The sequence below is a fragment of the Pseudopipra pipra genome, chromosome Z, assembly GCF_036250125.1.
Source record: "Pseudopipra pipra isolate bDixPip1 chromosome Z, bDixPip1.hap1, whole genome shotgun sequence".
NCBI lineage: Eukaryota > Metazoa > Chordata > Aves > Passeriformes > Pipridae > Pseudopipra > Pseudopipra pipra.
Genome location: NC_087581.1, coordinates 26029041 through 26045422, shown reverse-complemented (window position 1 = coordinate 26045422; position 16382 = coordinate 26029041). Strand labels below are relative to the sequence as shown.

Genomic DNA, 16382 nt, shown 5'->3' with positions numbered 1-16382 from the left:
TCAGTGTGTTTATCAGCATTATTTTCACACTGAATCCAAAACACAGCACTGTACCAGCTAAGAAAAAATTAACTCTCTCCCAGACAAAATCAGGACACAAGACAAATGGCAACTGGCACAAACTGAAACAGAGGAAATTTCATCTGAATATCAGAAAACAGTTTCTCACTGTGAGGGTGGTCATACACTGGATGAGGTCGCCCAGAGAGGCTGTGGAGTGTCCCTCCTTGGAGATATTCAAAAGCCAGTTGTCCTGGTTCCGGCCAGGATGGAGTTAATTTTTTTGCAGTAGCTGGGAGGCAGCATGGCCAGGACCCAGATGGTATTCAATACCACCTCAAGTCATGGCCAGGGGCAGAGGAAAGGGACTCTCTTCCAGGGAGAAGGGTTCCCTCCGGTGAGAAAACCAGTGGTGGGGGAAGCCCATCGGTATTTGTTTATTGTGAGCATTACAGTGAGTATTTTTTGCATGTGAATAATTTTCTCTTTCTGTACACTTTTGTTAGTAATATTGTTGCCTTACTGTTTGGTTTCTTATCTCATTTCCGTTTCCAAAAAATTATTCTTATCTCAACCCGTGATCTTCACTTTTATGCCTCCAATTCTCAACTCCTTCCCGCAGCAGTGGGAAGGGGGAGGGGAAAAGGGAGCGAGAGAGAGGCATGTGGTTCAGAGAGTCTCGGTGGGAACACTGAATTGGGAGCACCATTCCTAAAACAGAAAGCCAGTTCAACACTTTCTGAACAATCCATTGCAGCTGAGTCTGCTTTGTGCAGGGAGATTGGACAGGATGATCTTCAGACATCCCTTCCAATCTCCACAGTTCTCTGATTCTAAACTATTCCTGCCTACTGCTGTAAGTTAAATACTGCAGCTGCACAGCTAAACACAAAAAGTTAGTCACAAATTAATATTAATTCTGACAACTCATACAAGCACACAGTGACAGACACGACCTATATCACCTTCCACTACATCACAGATGATGCCCATTTCCAAAAGTATTTCCATATATTAATTTACCAATTAAGTTAATCAGTTGCTATGTAAACTTATTAAATTAAATCATCCATATAGAAAGCCAGTGTCAAAAGGAAACCTAATATCAACCTTGCCCTAGTTTTGCCTATAGGTGCAGAACGTAAGAAACAACAGTGCCTGGATGTGTTCCAACAAACCTGATGCTCTATCTCCTTTGGAATTAAATTTGTCTAAGTTGAAGCAGTGTAAGTCTGAAATAATCTGACTTCCTACATTCCTTCTGCAAAGCAGTAAGACAAGAAAAAGACATATCCAAGTAGTTCAGCTACCAGAAAAGCTGCAAGATGATTTTGACCAGTGTCTGATTTCAAGCACCAGCCACAACAAGCCTATTATGACATGAATTGGTATGATAAACATTCCTCTTAACTAAAACATCTCACCAAAATATACCAGTTTTAATAGCTGAGTTGCTTTAAAAACAGGAAGGTACCAAACAAAATGAATATATTCTAGCACCTAGCCATAATGAAGAAATTAAGTTAAAGATTGTTAATCAAATTAATAACCAGTGATTTACTCATGTTAGCTTCCACAATCACACATCAGCATTCTTCTCTGGACACTAGATTTCTAAAATCCTGTTTGCAAATATACTAACAAAATTATTCCTCTGCTTCTTTGGAATTAAGACAAGACGCAAGCATATAACTGAATTGTATGGTGATGAAGTTCAATCTATCACAAGCAGAATAACTTTCAACTCATCATGAACACAGGTACAGCATTGGAAAGGCAGAATTTTTGCCCAGCTTCACTGCAGTATGAAAAATACAAATCCTGTATTTCACAGGATCTTTTATCTACCTGCTTCCATGCATCTTAGGCCCCTAAGCAATGACCACACAGACCAGTCAGCTTCTTTTGGTGCAAATAAACTGTCCAGTCCGTGCTCCTCTATTACTCTTCTTCCACAGTAAAAAGTGCCTTTTCATTAACTTACTGCGTAAAATTGCTCTTTGATAAGCACAGTCTTTGTACGAACATGCCTTGAACAGTTTCTACTATATAGCATCCTTAGTGTAAGAGGCAGAAAGACCATAAAGGCTATGCAGTAATTGTTATGCTAGAAGTCCATTTATTAGATGCTGCTACTCATTTTAAGATTTCTTAGTAATTTAACACCCTTACAACTACGATCTATCAGTGGGAACTTCTTAAATTCATTTCACATTCAATTATTGCATTTGTTCATTACAAATGCCAATCTGAAACAGAAAGCATCAGTACTGAGTTACAGGTTTTAAATTTACCACAAAAAACAAACCATCCAGAAAATGTTGGCCTTACAATTAAATTCTCTTAACTTCTAACACAATAGTAATTCTCTCAGGGACTTTTTGGAATTCAAGAATCCTATATACTTTCTCCAAACAATGCCTACTTTTGTTCTTTTTCTCACATGCAAAAATTCAGTTATACCCTAGCCAAATCACTAAGACAAGAGAGCATAATGTACAGTTGAGTTTAAGAGTTAAGAGGCTTTCAGAGGTCCTTTTGCAGACAAGAGCATAACTGCTAAGAGGCCGTTTTAATGTAAAATCCACACTGCAATCACACTATCACTGACTCAACTATTACACTGAGGTGTATGCATAACTACTTATTTTCTGATATTACAAAGCTGTACAACTTGAGAAATAAAACTTTCAGAGTTTTTGTTTACTACTACACAATGAAAATGTGCAAGACATTAGTAAATACCTAGTTATAAAAATAAATGGGTAATATGCCCATTTAGGCTGCACATTATGAAATAGAAAGACAAGTAATACATACACAGGGAAACTTCACAGTTATTTTAAATCCCTAATACCAGCATTGTAATCAGCCATTTTCTATCCCCTTGCAAGACAGTACTGCACTTGGAAAAAATGCCCATTACTATCTAGAAAAGCAGAGGGCAATGTAAATAAATTATATACTCCACTCAAATTAGCATGCATTAGTACTTTGCTAACACTGGAAGAAACTTTTTTAGCTAATCATGGGAAAGCTCTAGCCAAACAAGCCCAAGCTATGAACCTGATCCAATAAACTGCAAAGCCTGTCCATAAAGCTTCAATTTCTTGGTGATCAAGTAGTTTGCCTATGCCTTGAAAGATATCTGATTAAAGAACTCAAAATTTAGATAAAATACAAGCATGTAGTTTGTCAAAGATGCCAGCTAAAAAGCCAGTAGCTCGGTTAAAGAACCTGATCCTCCTTTTAAAGAGTTTATAGCCTTTGTAAGGCCTTGTTCAAACTCTCAAATCATCAGCCAGGAGTATAATAATGCTATATTTGTCTTAATACTACAGCAGTGAAAACGTGAGGTCAGCAAAGTTCAGCCATTCACATCTATGCCAGTAAATGGCCCAAGAAACCTACTGAATGTAAACCAAAACACCAGAGTTCAACACTAGAAAAGCTCACATACATCAAGACGAAAGCTAATTAATGCTACAATTCTTTACATAATCCAAGATGCAAACACATTTCACCACTTACGATGACAGGGAAAAGTGCTTTTTAAATAACTCCTGTGATATTTGAACAGCATAGCCTGTATAAACATAACAGATCTGATACTGAACAACAGAACTGTACCATATTACATGCTCGATCACACATTGTATTCTGCATGATTGTTTGCTAAGTGCAGAATCTACAGAACTGCTTCTTCTGTATCCTAAGAAAAGAGAAGAACTTCTATACCATACCACAGTCAACTGAAGCTTAACTATCCAAATTAGTACCAGGCAGCTACAATTTCAAGCCTCCCCTGCCAAAACATTGTAATCCCTACAATTTGCCATACTGTTAAAGGTGTCAAAATACTAAATAAAATGTATTGGTGGAAGAGTTATCTGTTAAACACTGTTCTTTGATGCACAATTCTCCACGCCCTTGGAAGAACACAGAATACATTATTCCCAGAATTGGAAAACATCTTCCAAGTTCCATTTATTTGATAACTATCACAGAAATCTAAACTAGCAATTGTGTTTAATCAAATTACAAGCATAACGCCAATTCACAAAACTAGAAAATACTAAACCAGAATGAAACACACTAGAAAAACAGCATGTGTTAATTTGCAGTTGGTTAAAATGTGCAAAAACCTGCAGCCTTCGCTACATGAAACCAACTTTCATTATTACAGTATTGTTTCTCTTTTTCCTTCTAGTGTAAGATGAACAATCCAGTACTTTGAGATCCACTCATCAGCAGCAGGTAACCACAACTTTCTGACTTTAAGACACAAGACAAAATATTGACAAATTATTTCTTCCAAAGATGCTTTGTGGGAGGCATCTCTTGACTGCCCACTTTGGCCCCTCTACTGAAAGCATTGCTGAACAAGAAAGGCAGAAAAGCACAGCCAGCTCTGTCTACTGCACTATACACAAAATTATTAGCTAACATGGCAAAGTGCTAAGTAACTACAGACCACTCGTGTCATACCTGCGTCATGTGCTCATATTTTGAAAGATAAGATTATTTATTATTTCAGTGTGTTCTAATACATAAAATATCAACATCCACAACCTTTACTCAGCAATCCAAATTAAACAAATCACACAAAGCAAGCTCCAGTAAAAAAGAAAAAGAAGGAAGAGATCAAATCTCTGAAGGTCATCGCTTCCCACAGATAAATTAGCGAAAACACACATTCTTCCCTTTTTCTTTTGTTGCAAATTTTCAACCACGCTAACTATGGGACAACAAGCATTTGAGGAAGAATTAACTCTGAGAATTTTTTTTAAACAGCTAATAACAAGAAAATAACTTTGTCCACAGAAGGGCATGCATAAAAAGCCACAACATTTTTCTTGAGGCTGATCTGAAAAACACGAAGTAATATATCTGAAAGCAGTTGTCAGATACAAAAGTTTTCAAACTAAAAAAATACAAGATAAGCATTCACATTATGAAGTCCTAGCTGCCATTTTTTAGGAATCATTCAATAAAAACACTTTATTGACAAAATCTGAGGAAAATTATAATTAGCTCCTGTAACCTCCTGTTTGCATACCCTGTTTTGCAAAATAAAGATGTTTGTACTACCATCTCTGCAAGAGCTGGAAAGGAAACTAGTAGGAAACCATGTCTTAATCTACAATAGTCTAAGTAGCAATTTTATCTACAACACAGGTAAACACACCAGGGCAGATTCACTTCTGCATTTTCTTATATCATTTTTAAAGCTTTTAGCATAATCTCTAAGCAGGTACCATGCAACTCCCCATATTGTTTGACAAAGTTAATTCAAAGATGCAAGACACTACATGAATGCACGGCCCATTATTAGCTATAGGAATTACTTTTAGGTAATTGAAAACATAAAAGCACAGTCTGCATGTTCAACTATTACCAAGCACGCAAACAGTTAATTCTCAATGTAATTTGGTTTTGCGCAGTTATGTTTGAATTATTCCTTTAATCACAGTAAATGTGCAGGCAAATTATATCTGCCTATTTTATGTACCTGGCTTTGAAAGAGATCCTATCTACCAGAAATTCCAAATCTGTCAATTAGATTATTTGGCTGTATTAACTCATAAAAGAAATATATGGGACACAGGGTTTTGTATCTGTGAGATGAGGTCAAATCTCATAATTAGGTATGCATTCCTCAGACATCTACCATTACCAGGAAGAATCAATTAAGTTTTAATATGTTAGGAACACTGACGATGATAATAGACTATAAAAACTTAAGAAACCAGGAATCCGGGTAGGTAACCATATTCTGAAGCTCCTGAAACCACCTCAGTTTTACTATAAAGCTCTGAGTAGTTTCCAAACTTCATTTCTAGTTTGCATTTTTGTGTTTGGTACTAGACTTACAGAAAAAATATTGCAAAAATATAAAAATGGCCTAATTTGAACCCATAAATATTGAACTGAAAAATTACCTGAATTCATTCCATAGATACTCTTCTCCCACACCAGGCTCACAGCATGAAAAACATCTTGAAATAACTGATCTAGGACAAAGGACAAGAAGAAAAAAAGAGATAGAAAAAGTACTTTTCTTATTTTTATTTGCAACCCATTGTCACAGGAGAGAGTGGAAGGCTTAGACAAGTTATTAAAAAAGCCCTGCTGTACAGTCAGGAGGTACAGAAAGGACTCCCTTGCTTTCTAAACTTCTTCTCAGAGAAGGGTTTAGGTGCAGCTTAATCAATCCTATCTTAGCCTCAGACTGTGTCAACAGTTTCAATTTAAAGAATTACAGAGGTCTGGTTAAATCATTTTGTCCTATAGGTTTTTAATAATGGCAAAACGGATATATTTATATAAAATGAATTATTTACTATGACAACCGAACAGACAAAAGATCTTAATCAAAATTATGTATTACACAGTGTAAAGCTAAAAACCTTCTAGAAGGGCATTATATAACATAAAGGAGTATAGGGCACTGTAACAAGGCAATTATATTAAAGCAACTGTATCAAAGCTAGCAAAAGAAACAACCATTAAGTAGAGATTGATATAATTCACAATACAAGATAGCTGGCAGATCTCTCTTAATCCCTGGGGAGTAACCATGAAGATGCACCCCTGCTTCACAGGAAAAGCTCCACACTTCAAGAAAGTATGTGGAAGAGTCTGCCAAGTGAAAGTTGGACTGGGCTTTTATAGTTATAAAGTGATGGACTGGTAGTCACAGATTTACAGGCCAGCGATCAGCTTATCTGCCAAATCCGGCTTCAAAAACCAGGATGTGTATCTGAAGCCTGGTAAACCTGGCTGGCTTTAGCATAATTCAACACCAAGACAGCACCCCGGCTCCAGCAGTAGAACTTGCATGATGGCCTGCATAATGGCCTGCACGATGGGTTGCATAATGCCTTGCATTGTACGCATTGTCTGATCGGATTCTAGGCCTTATCGGGCAGGCCTACCTGCCCCACCCATGTTTCTTTTTAATTCAATCGCAGGTATGAAATCCACAGTCCTAGTCGGAAGGAGCCTGTCACAGGCTTCAGCAACAGCAAGTCAGATCTATCAAGTTTCCACAGCTGCTAACAGCAGACACCTAGTAAATAGTAAGTGTAGGAGTAGCTTATAATTTACTTTCCCAGAATACCATCTAATTCTTCAGCAACGTATATATCAAGGAGTCCTTAGGCACAGCAGGTATTACTCGCATTTGGTGGAGTTTGATGATTTTTTCCCCAAAATTCTGAACCTTTGCAGGCCCTTAGTATCCAAAACATCTCACGACATAGCACTCTACAATCAACAATATGCTACGTGATGTATCTTCCTCTGTATATTTTGAGTATTTCGCATTTTAGTTTTATCTGATACCTCATGTGCACACTGGGAACAGTTATCAAACTGCTTTCTGACTACACATGACTTACAGATCTCTACCATGGTCTCATGCAGTGAATCTCTTCCAAGCTGAAAACTTCTAGTCTCACCACAGAAAATCCATTCCACATTTCTGATCATCATTGTATCCTATTTCTGGATCTTTATCAGTTCCAGTAAATTATTTTTAGTCATGGGAAATGGATATTAAAGCTGCAAGCACTATTCAAGATGCAAGTAAACCATGAATTCACACAATGGTGTAACAATATTATCACATCTGGGTGCAGCCCTCACAGAGTCCGGACAGTGGTTTGGCCTAGCTCTCAGTTTTCGAAAGGCTAATTTACAAGTACCCAAAAGTTCAGAAAAATATTCATTGCTAATACAGTCTGTAATATTCATGGGGATAGAAAATGCAGCTGGTGGATGTGAATTGCTTCCTGATTAAGCACTTTCAAACAGTTCAACTAGGTCTGTCATTTCTGCCAATACACATTTCTCAAAAAAATCTCCCTATATATGGCATGTAATTACCTGCTTTTGCAGGTCTCCTCCCAAAAGATACTGTTTTATCTTGGATTTCACAACTCCTTAACATCAAAATATATATATCCTTTTCAACCCAAGGTAATGCCATGAAGCTGCATCAGGGGAGGTGGCTGGGCACTGGAACAGGCTCCCCGGGGAAGTGGCCACAGCACCAAGCCTTGCAGAGTTCAAGGAGCTTTTAGACAACGCTCTCAGGCACATGGTGTGATTCTTGGGGTGCCCTGTGCAGGGCCAGGAGTTGGACTCAATGATCCTTGTGGGTCCCCTCCAAATCAGGATATTCTATGATTCTACAATTCTGCAAAGATTTGTATATCTCAGTAAATCCAAAGGAGATTTCCACAGGGACAACAAAAGAACATTGTGAGTTTAGAAGTTTCACCAACTCAAATATAAGCCATACCTACAACCTTGATGGCAACAAATCAGTTAAGAAAAAGCTTTTCTTTTATTATTAATTAATAATTTCCCAAATTTTAGAGATTTTTACTGGTCAGTTTTGAAATATTTACCATCACTGATTCAAATCAAATACTCCAAATACATCATTGAATCCAACCAAACATGAAGAGTTTGATTCCTAAAACCTAGAGAGGTTCTTGCACTTCTTTATTTCTATGCCTTTATTAATAGCGCAGTTAGCAGACTCCTACACGTTTCCCCTATTTTAATTTAAAATCAAAGTTACTTTTTTTTTTTCAAAACAGTTTATGATTATAAACAATTTATCCACCTCCAGAGGTTCATTTACCATTTTAGCAACTTACACATTGTTTTAATCAAAGAAATAAACTGTGAAAATTAAACAAAACCTGTCTCAGCACAGTAATTTTTGTCATACAACATCTACCATGAATAGAAGTACTTGTCTAGGTCTTCTTACAGACAAGCTACCGGCTAGTAACTGGCCTTTTAATTTTATCAGACAAAACCCAGCAGGAAATCACAGGTCTAATGAGCTAAATCCACCTTTTACAGGCAGAAATGTCACAAAGGAACTGGAATGCATTTTGTTTGTAAAATTTTCCCTTAATATCTGTATCTGAATTATCCTACCATGTCTGAAAATCAGAAAATGAAACTGATTAGACACTGAAATTTTTTCAATAATCAGTTTTCACAGAGAATTTAGAATCTTGACAAGTTTTCGAACCCTTTTTTATTCATATTGTCCTCAGTTTTCAGGGTATACCGTCCCACAAATGTTAGATGTAAACAGAATTAAGGATAAAAACGAGTATTTGCATAACTCAGCAATATGACAAAGCCAACAACTCAACCACTATGTGCCAATCCACATTTTGAACAGATTGGAGGAGTGCAAGCCTACAGAAGAATTTTTTATGACACACGCTGGCATCCAAGAAACCTGAAGTAAATACTAAGTTTTCATAAATCAAAACTACAATAAGAGTTTATAACACATTCTGGACTTTGGATGAGCAAATTCTTATTGACACCTTCATTACGTGATTTGATTACACAACAACTGCTGTCCTGCAAGTAAAAAATACTGCAAGTAAAAAATATCCTATGGGTCTGCCTGTGAACCTAAAAGAAAATCAAGTAAAGAACTCAACACATCGCTTGTTCATTTTGAGATATAAAATATCAAGCTATCAAATGACTATAGAGATTTTTTACTAAAATCTTAACATTTCAGGACATCACTTTTTGAATGATTCCTGCAATCATTTAGGGAACTTGAAAATATCTTGTATTAACAGAATTACAGTAATACAGTTTCATGTGGACTAAAATTAAGTATTAGGGTGGGATTTTCTAATTTACACTGAGGATAGTAAGACAAAGATACGACCTTCAAAAAACGTATTTGACCAAAACTGACACCACCACAAATGCCATTCACGTTCTGTTCAGCATCATGCTGATGAAACATATCTTAGCAAAAGAAGCCTAAGAATAAAGTTAGTAAATAACTGAATTAACTGCAGAACTAAGAATGAGACCAATCTAGAGCTGTTTAAAGTCAAAAAGGCTTACATCTACTGAATTCAGTATTTTTTTTAAAAGTTGCATATAAAATCATATTTTTTACTAAGTACTGTGTCTCCTACTAACACCTTAGGAATACTCTAATAATTAGAAGTTGACAACATAATTTTCTGATTTGAATCACTGGTGACAGTGCACTCAGATTTTAGTGAAGAACTATTTAACTGATTTTTTAGAAATCAGGTCAAGAGATACAAAATTCTGCATGCAATACTCATCAATAATTAAGGAACTTAAACTTACAGGATTTTAATTTTTTCCCATTTCATCATATTTACCATTCAAAAAAAAAAAAAGGGACCAAAACAAATGACTTTTCAAAACCAATACTGACTAAAGATTTTTCCCTCATCTACATCCTAATCCAACAGCTCATGTCCACGTATTTGGATGATACCTATTGTTTCCTGGGTCAGTCCCTGGAAAGGCAATTGCTTTTATACACATCTGTGTCTGCACTTAGTTAATAGAAAACCATCAGCTGCCAGCAATCAGTAGCACCAACACCACTCCAAACTGAAGCCGAGAGAAAGATAAGCATGAGGGGCAGTGGTTCAATTTACTATCATTTCAACTACTGAAAAGGAAATCATGCTTGTGTTTTCCATTTTCTTGTGTTTGGAAGGTACCTGTAGCTATGCAATCAGTTAGTTATCACAGTTCAAGGAAAAATAACGATAAAGCCCAAGACAAATGTTATACCACGGACACAAAAATAAACGCCATCGTAGAGTCACAAAAATAGCCTGTATTACGCTGCTAGAAAGTTTCGTTCTTGTGGAAAACGCTTCAGCTTAAAATGTGCTCATTTAGTAGGCACCAGTAGCCCTCGCTACAGCTGATAACTATAGTGCAGGAATCATAAATCTGCAAAAATGTAGTTTAAAAACGTAAAAAATAAATGCTGTTTACTCTCCGAGCTAGTTTATTTTTTAACAAACACGTGGACGTCCAGTATTTTTCCTAATACAGTTAAGCTATCAGGAATAATTTTTTGCATGCACTTCACATTTCAGATTGCCAGCTAAAATCCACTAAAGAAGAGAGAAAGCTCATTAAGAGAAGACTATTAAGGTGGCATAGAGCCCTGATCCCAAAACCAGCTGCGAAAGCGTGTAGCACTATAACCACAGACAGACACACACCTGGAACCGGCGCTTAACTGAGCGTTTTACTCAGCGCACAGCTTCAAAGTCCTAGCGACGTGCAGGAACGAACGAGCTGTACGAAAAAGAGACTGTGAGAAAAGTCCACAGTAATTTCAGCACAGCGCCGAAGGACACGGAGAGAAGTAACGCTGTGTTTCGCTCCGTCCACACACGTCCCACACGCGGGGAAGCCGCTCGAACCCCCGGGGCGGTCCCGCCGGCCGCGGACGGGAACGCGAGATCTGCCGTTCCCACACCTGCGCTTTCGCTTCCCCGCCCTCGGCCGCAGCCGCCACCCATCGCTGGGGGCCGGAGCCCCCGGCGGACTCTCCGTCCCGGCTGCGGGAGGTCCCGCGTTCCCCCGGGGAGCACCTGGGCCGCTGCGCCCGCGCCCCCGCCCCGGGCCCGGTCGGCGCTGCCCCGCCGGGGAACCCGCGCTCCGGCCCGGCCTCCGCAGCCCCGCAGTGCTCCCGCAGTGCTCCCGCACGCCCGGCCCGCACCTGTCCCGGAGAGGCTCCAGCGGGCAGCAGCCGCCGCCGCCGCAGGTCGGGCCGGTCGCGGCGCGCGCGTGTCCCCGCCCGGGCCGGCGCTGTCCCGGCCTCGCGATGACAGCTGCCGGAGCGCACGCGCGCGCGCGCGGGGGACCCGGCACGTGACCCGCGGAGCGGCCCGCGTCACGTGCCGGGAGCACGCGGGCGGCGCCGCGGGTGCTTCCGGGCGGAACGGCGAGGGGGGGCGCGTGCCTCCCGCCCGCCCCAGCGCGGGCTGCGCCGGCACGGCGGAGCCACAGAGGGCCCGCCCGCCGCACAGCCACCTGTGCGCTTCCCCCGCCGCACAGCCACCTCTGCGCTCCCCCCGCCGCACAGCCACCTCTGCGCTTCCCCCGCCGCACAGCCACCTCTGCGCTCCCCCCGCCGCACAGCCACCTCTGCGCTCCCCCCGCCGCACAGCCACCTCTGCGCTCCCCCCGCCGCACAGCCACCTCTGCGCTTCCCCCGCCGCCGCACCTGCCGCAACAGAGCAGGCGGAAACACAAGCCCGAAGCTTCCGAGCAAAGTCGGTCTGTGACAGAATCACGGGATCAGTTGGGTTGGAAACGACCTGAAATCGTCCAGTCCAGCCTATGACGGAACACCACCGCGTCAACTAGACCAAGGCACTAAGTGCCACATCGCGTCCTTCCTTAACACCTCCAGGGCCTGTGACTCCACCACTTCCCTGGGCAGTCCGTTCCAATGCCTGATCACTTTCTGTGAACAAATTCATGCCAAGTTCCTTCTACTATAACCTCAGTAATGCTGAACAGGCAGGACCTTTCAGGTCCATAGGAATGGTGAATCTGTTCGAGCATGCTGCAAGGTCGAATTGGTTATCCTAATTAATCTCCTTTGAACCGCTGTGTCCCGTATCAGTCAGTACTGCTGTTTGAAAGTGATTTTGTTTGCAAGACTAATGTTGCTTTTGGTGACAAAGGCCCAAAATGCTCAATGTGTTTGTGTTTACGTTCTGAAGTGCCATAGTACAGTATAATTTTGACTGTTCAGATTGTTGATAAATCAGTCTGTGGCTTAATCACTGTGTGATATGCTTTGACTTTCCTTCTCATCAGTAATCTCTCTTAATCTTTCATTTAGGCTTCTGGTTGCTACGTTCAAGAAAATAGTTAAAAGAGACCAAAAGATAACTGAAAAACAAGTCCTTTTCAGTCCTTCTTCAAGAATACCTACTATGTTAAAAAAATCTTTATACTTCAGTATATCTTTGAGCACCAAAACCTTTTTCAGTATTAAAGAAACCTGAAAATACCAAAATTTTATTGGATTTTTTTTAAAGGAACATGTCTAATGCTATAACTATGCTGTGCTCAGACACATTCATGGTTTTTTGTCACTTGAAAACAGTACTACTTGTTAAGAATGCTCATGCAATTGTATCTCTGAATATCTCTGTATGGCACTGCTATGTCCAGCAGTGTCTAAAATGAGTCATCTTCATCTGCCTAAGGAAAGAAATTTTATTTCACTGAATATGAATAGGAGAAACAGAGGGAGTTTTTTGCCTTCTTGCTCAAGCCTTTGGCAGGTGGAGCGTGTTAATAAAATTTTTGTTTAATGCTTACAAGAAAACAGTGCATATTAATGTAGTTTCTCATTCAGTTTATCTTCTCCTTGATGATTCATATACAAAGCACAAAAGATTGATGATTTTGCATTGTTTTCAGATGTGATCTCTAAGACTCAAGGTAAGTACTTGTATAAGAAAAAGTAGAGCAGTAACTCTTGAAAGTGTTGAGTCAGCACCTCTCCTCATCTGTTCTTTCAGGTTACAAGTCTTTGTGAGGCCCTTAAGTGCCTGGAGTGTATTACAGTATTGCCAGAACATACACGTGTCAGTGCCGCTGGCTCAGCAGTCCCAAGGAGTGGACTAAGGGTGCACATGAATAGCCTGAGAGCATTAATCCTCATCATGCTGTAGCTATGGAAAATTATGCCTTGACATCATTTTTCAAAGCCAGTAGCTCAGTATTTCTGTATTGATAGATGGAAGTAAGAACACTGGCCTTCTTCAGAGTAGTTATGTAGTTATGCATGTTCAATAGATCAACATTTTGGCTTTATTAAGTTGCTCTGGCACAGTGCTTTCAGCACTCACTGATCACCTTTAGTGGGTTCATCTCAGAGCACCTGTTAGTTTGCTGACAAGTTCTAGCTGGCATGAAGAATCTTTTTCTTACTGAGGTTTAAGTAAGCTTTTCTGCACTTTATTCCAGCCTTTTATGTTTTGGACTATGTCTTTAGGTTAGTGTTGGCTACTGACAAAAACCCTGGTCACGTGACCACAAGCACCAAGAGAAAAGGATGTAACCTGTGAGTTCCCTTACTTGTGTTTTATGGTGATGCAATATCCAGGCAGCACAACGTTCTGACCAAAAAATGGCCTTTCTGCTGTGTGATAGTGTATATTCTCTCTTTCTCCTCCTTTCCCAGAGTCACAAGGCATTCCTGATTTGAGGAGCTGACATCTGTTTAAGTTGCGAGTTTGTCTTCCATGACACCTCTGGGTCCCTGTTTCAGTGTTTTACCACTCATGGTGAAAACTTTTTTCCTTTTTTCCTTAATATACCCTGAATTTCCTCTATTGCGGTTAATGTGTTTGTCTTGTCCTATCACTGTTTTTCCAAGGAGTCGGATAGTGTGGTCCAAGTTTCAATCCTGTGTCTGCCAGAGATAGTGAATCTTTTTCCATGTCTTGGAGACTTTGTTATTGCAGTTGTCTGCGAGATAACATCACAGCACTGTAAGCTCTCAAGAGAAGCAGCTTGCAAAGAAGGGCTGCTTGAGCTGCACCTTTTCTATGCCCTCCCACTGGGTAATTAATGGTGAATAGCAATAAGGTCACCCTGAAGCCTCCTCCTCTTAAAGCTGAACAAACCTAGCTCCTTCAGTGGTGATATTCTCCAGCCCCTGACAATTTTGTGGCCTTCTCCTGGAAGTCTGGAAGTATGTCAATGTCTTTCATACACTGAGAAGCTGAAAACTGGTTATTTCACACGTTATTTCACCCAGATTGGTGCAGAATATTTCATTTTGTTTTTGAATATAGGTTACTTCCATATCATGTAGCAATAACAAAAACCTTTCCAGAATTTTAAGTAACATATTTGTTTAACATTGCAGTAGCATACTTTTGAGGTGTAGAACATTCAGTTCTAGAATTCCACTGCAGTACTTCTTAAAATACATGAGATGGCAGCAAATACCAGAAAAAAAGCAAAAGCGCACTTATGGCCCAGGGCAGAGAAGCTGTTGGCAGTGAGACAGATTTTGCCCTGTTCCTGATACAATTGTCTAGGCTGTGCAGGTTGCTGCAAATTCTGTTATACTGCATTGAGCTATAAATCAGGGCATGAGTGCTGGCTGTTTGAATGTAATACTGACTGAAAATTTCTGTAGCCTATATGTTTCATTAATACTATGCAGTTTGGCAATCTTATATAACAGAAGAAACAACTTTTTTTTCTTTAACTTGTCAGTTTTTACATCTTTTCATCATGTTTTAAAAATTTTGTAGCAATATATAAGCTTCTAACTTTTAGTGTTATGGGAATTCATTCACTCATGGAACTTTGTAGCAGTTAAACATTTCTGTGACATGAAGTTAAGCATATTTAAACTGGGAATGATGAACAGTAAAAACTCTAACAGGACAAATAGGGAGTTAGTTTACCCAGGCATATAGTTGGTAGATAGTGTCCTTCTGATAGTGTCATTATATCCAGATCAAAAGTCTTTGAGTACTTTGTCTCAGAACTTACTGGCTTGATGTAGAAATTCCCAGAATATCTATGCATCTCTTACAAAGGCCACACTAGATAATCATAAATAGAACTTTCAAGTTGGGAATTCAGATTATTTGTTTTTAGTATATTTATTCTTGACATTTTATATTACACATAGAGGAAACCTTATGGTATTTAATATGAATGACTTTCATTAAAAAACTTACCTATGCAGACAGTGTTAATTTCAGCCAATAGCTTTTTCTGCTCAAAAAATATCAGGGTAAAATAGAGAGGTTATGCCATATTGGCTCTGCAGTGCAATAGGGCTGGAACAGTGCATTGCAAGTCTACTCAGGAATCAAGTCTCTGAGGCCCAAGTTTGGCCTCCCAGACAGTTCAGCTGAGCAGTCAAAGGCTCATTATTTGGTGACACTAGATTTTTCTTTTGTTGTGTTCTTGCTGTCAGTTTTATGGAAAATGTAGGCTGATTTCCAGTAGTACTCAACAGATGGTCAAGTGTCTTGTTTGTACTGTAGTGTGAAAGGAAAGAAAAATTAACAGTATGTAATCAGGTCACCTTGTCTCCCCTCTGTGTAAATGAAGTTGTATTCCTTTCAATACACTTTGTTGACTGACCTATATTTAATAGTGTTCTAAGTCAAAATTTTCACAATATCTGCCCATTTTTCTCTTCAGCACCCATGTGATTTTACTGGGCTTCAATAGTTTTATATGCGTAAAAGACAATTCCAGGATGATGACAAGGTAAAGATGAATATTTAGACAAGGACAAAGAACACAGAATTTTTTCTTGCCTCCCCTGTAAATAAATAAAAGAATTCATGTACATAAACCTACTCTGAAAAGGATGCAAATACGTCTTGTAACTAAATACCTCACCCAGGTATTTTATACCTTCAATGAATTTGATTTGTTGATGCCAATACTCACTGAATGTAGAAAACTCTTTCAATTTATAAATTAGGCATAGAGCCAAGATGCATCACACTTAGATAAAAAGTTATATGTTA

General features: G+C 39.5%; 1 protein-coding gene and 1 long non-coding RNA gene across 6 annotated transcripts in view; one reads left to right on the top strand and one right to left on the bottom strand.

Moving 5' to 3' along the window:
• The window catches only part of KDM4C (lysine demethylase 4C), a 256405-nt gene extending 244740 nt beyond the window's left edge, over positions 1–11665 (bottom strand). For 3 of the 5 annotated variants that reach the window (XM_064641938.1, XM_064641940.1, XM_064641941.1), the window contains exons 1-2: positions 11570–11664; positions 5943–6014 (exon numbers count right to left, since the gene is read on the bottom strand). The gene's annotated coding sequence lies outside the window, so the exon portion shown is untranslated. Of the gene's footprint in view, positions 1–5942; positions 6015–7890; positions 8213–11569 lie in introns of those variants that run through there. The other 2 variants (XM_064641939.1, XM_064641937.1) reach the window with 2 other exon arrangements.
• A 1784-nt stretch (positions 11666–13449) lies between these two features.
• On the top strand, positions 13450–16243 carry LOC135406896 (uncharacterized). The gene is made up of 3 exons (XR_010426563.1): positions 13450–13615; positions 13868–14569; positions 16048–16243. It is a non-coding gene; the product is annotated as an uncharacterized LOC135406896 (long non-coding RNA).
• The last annotated feature ends 139 nt before the right edge of the window (positions 16244–16382 follow it).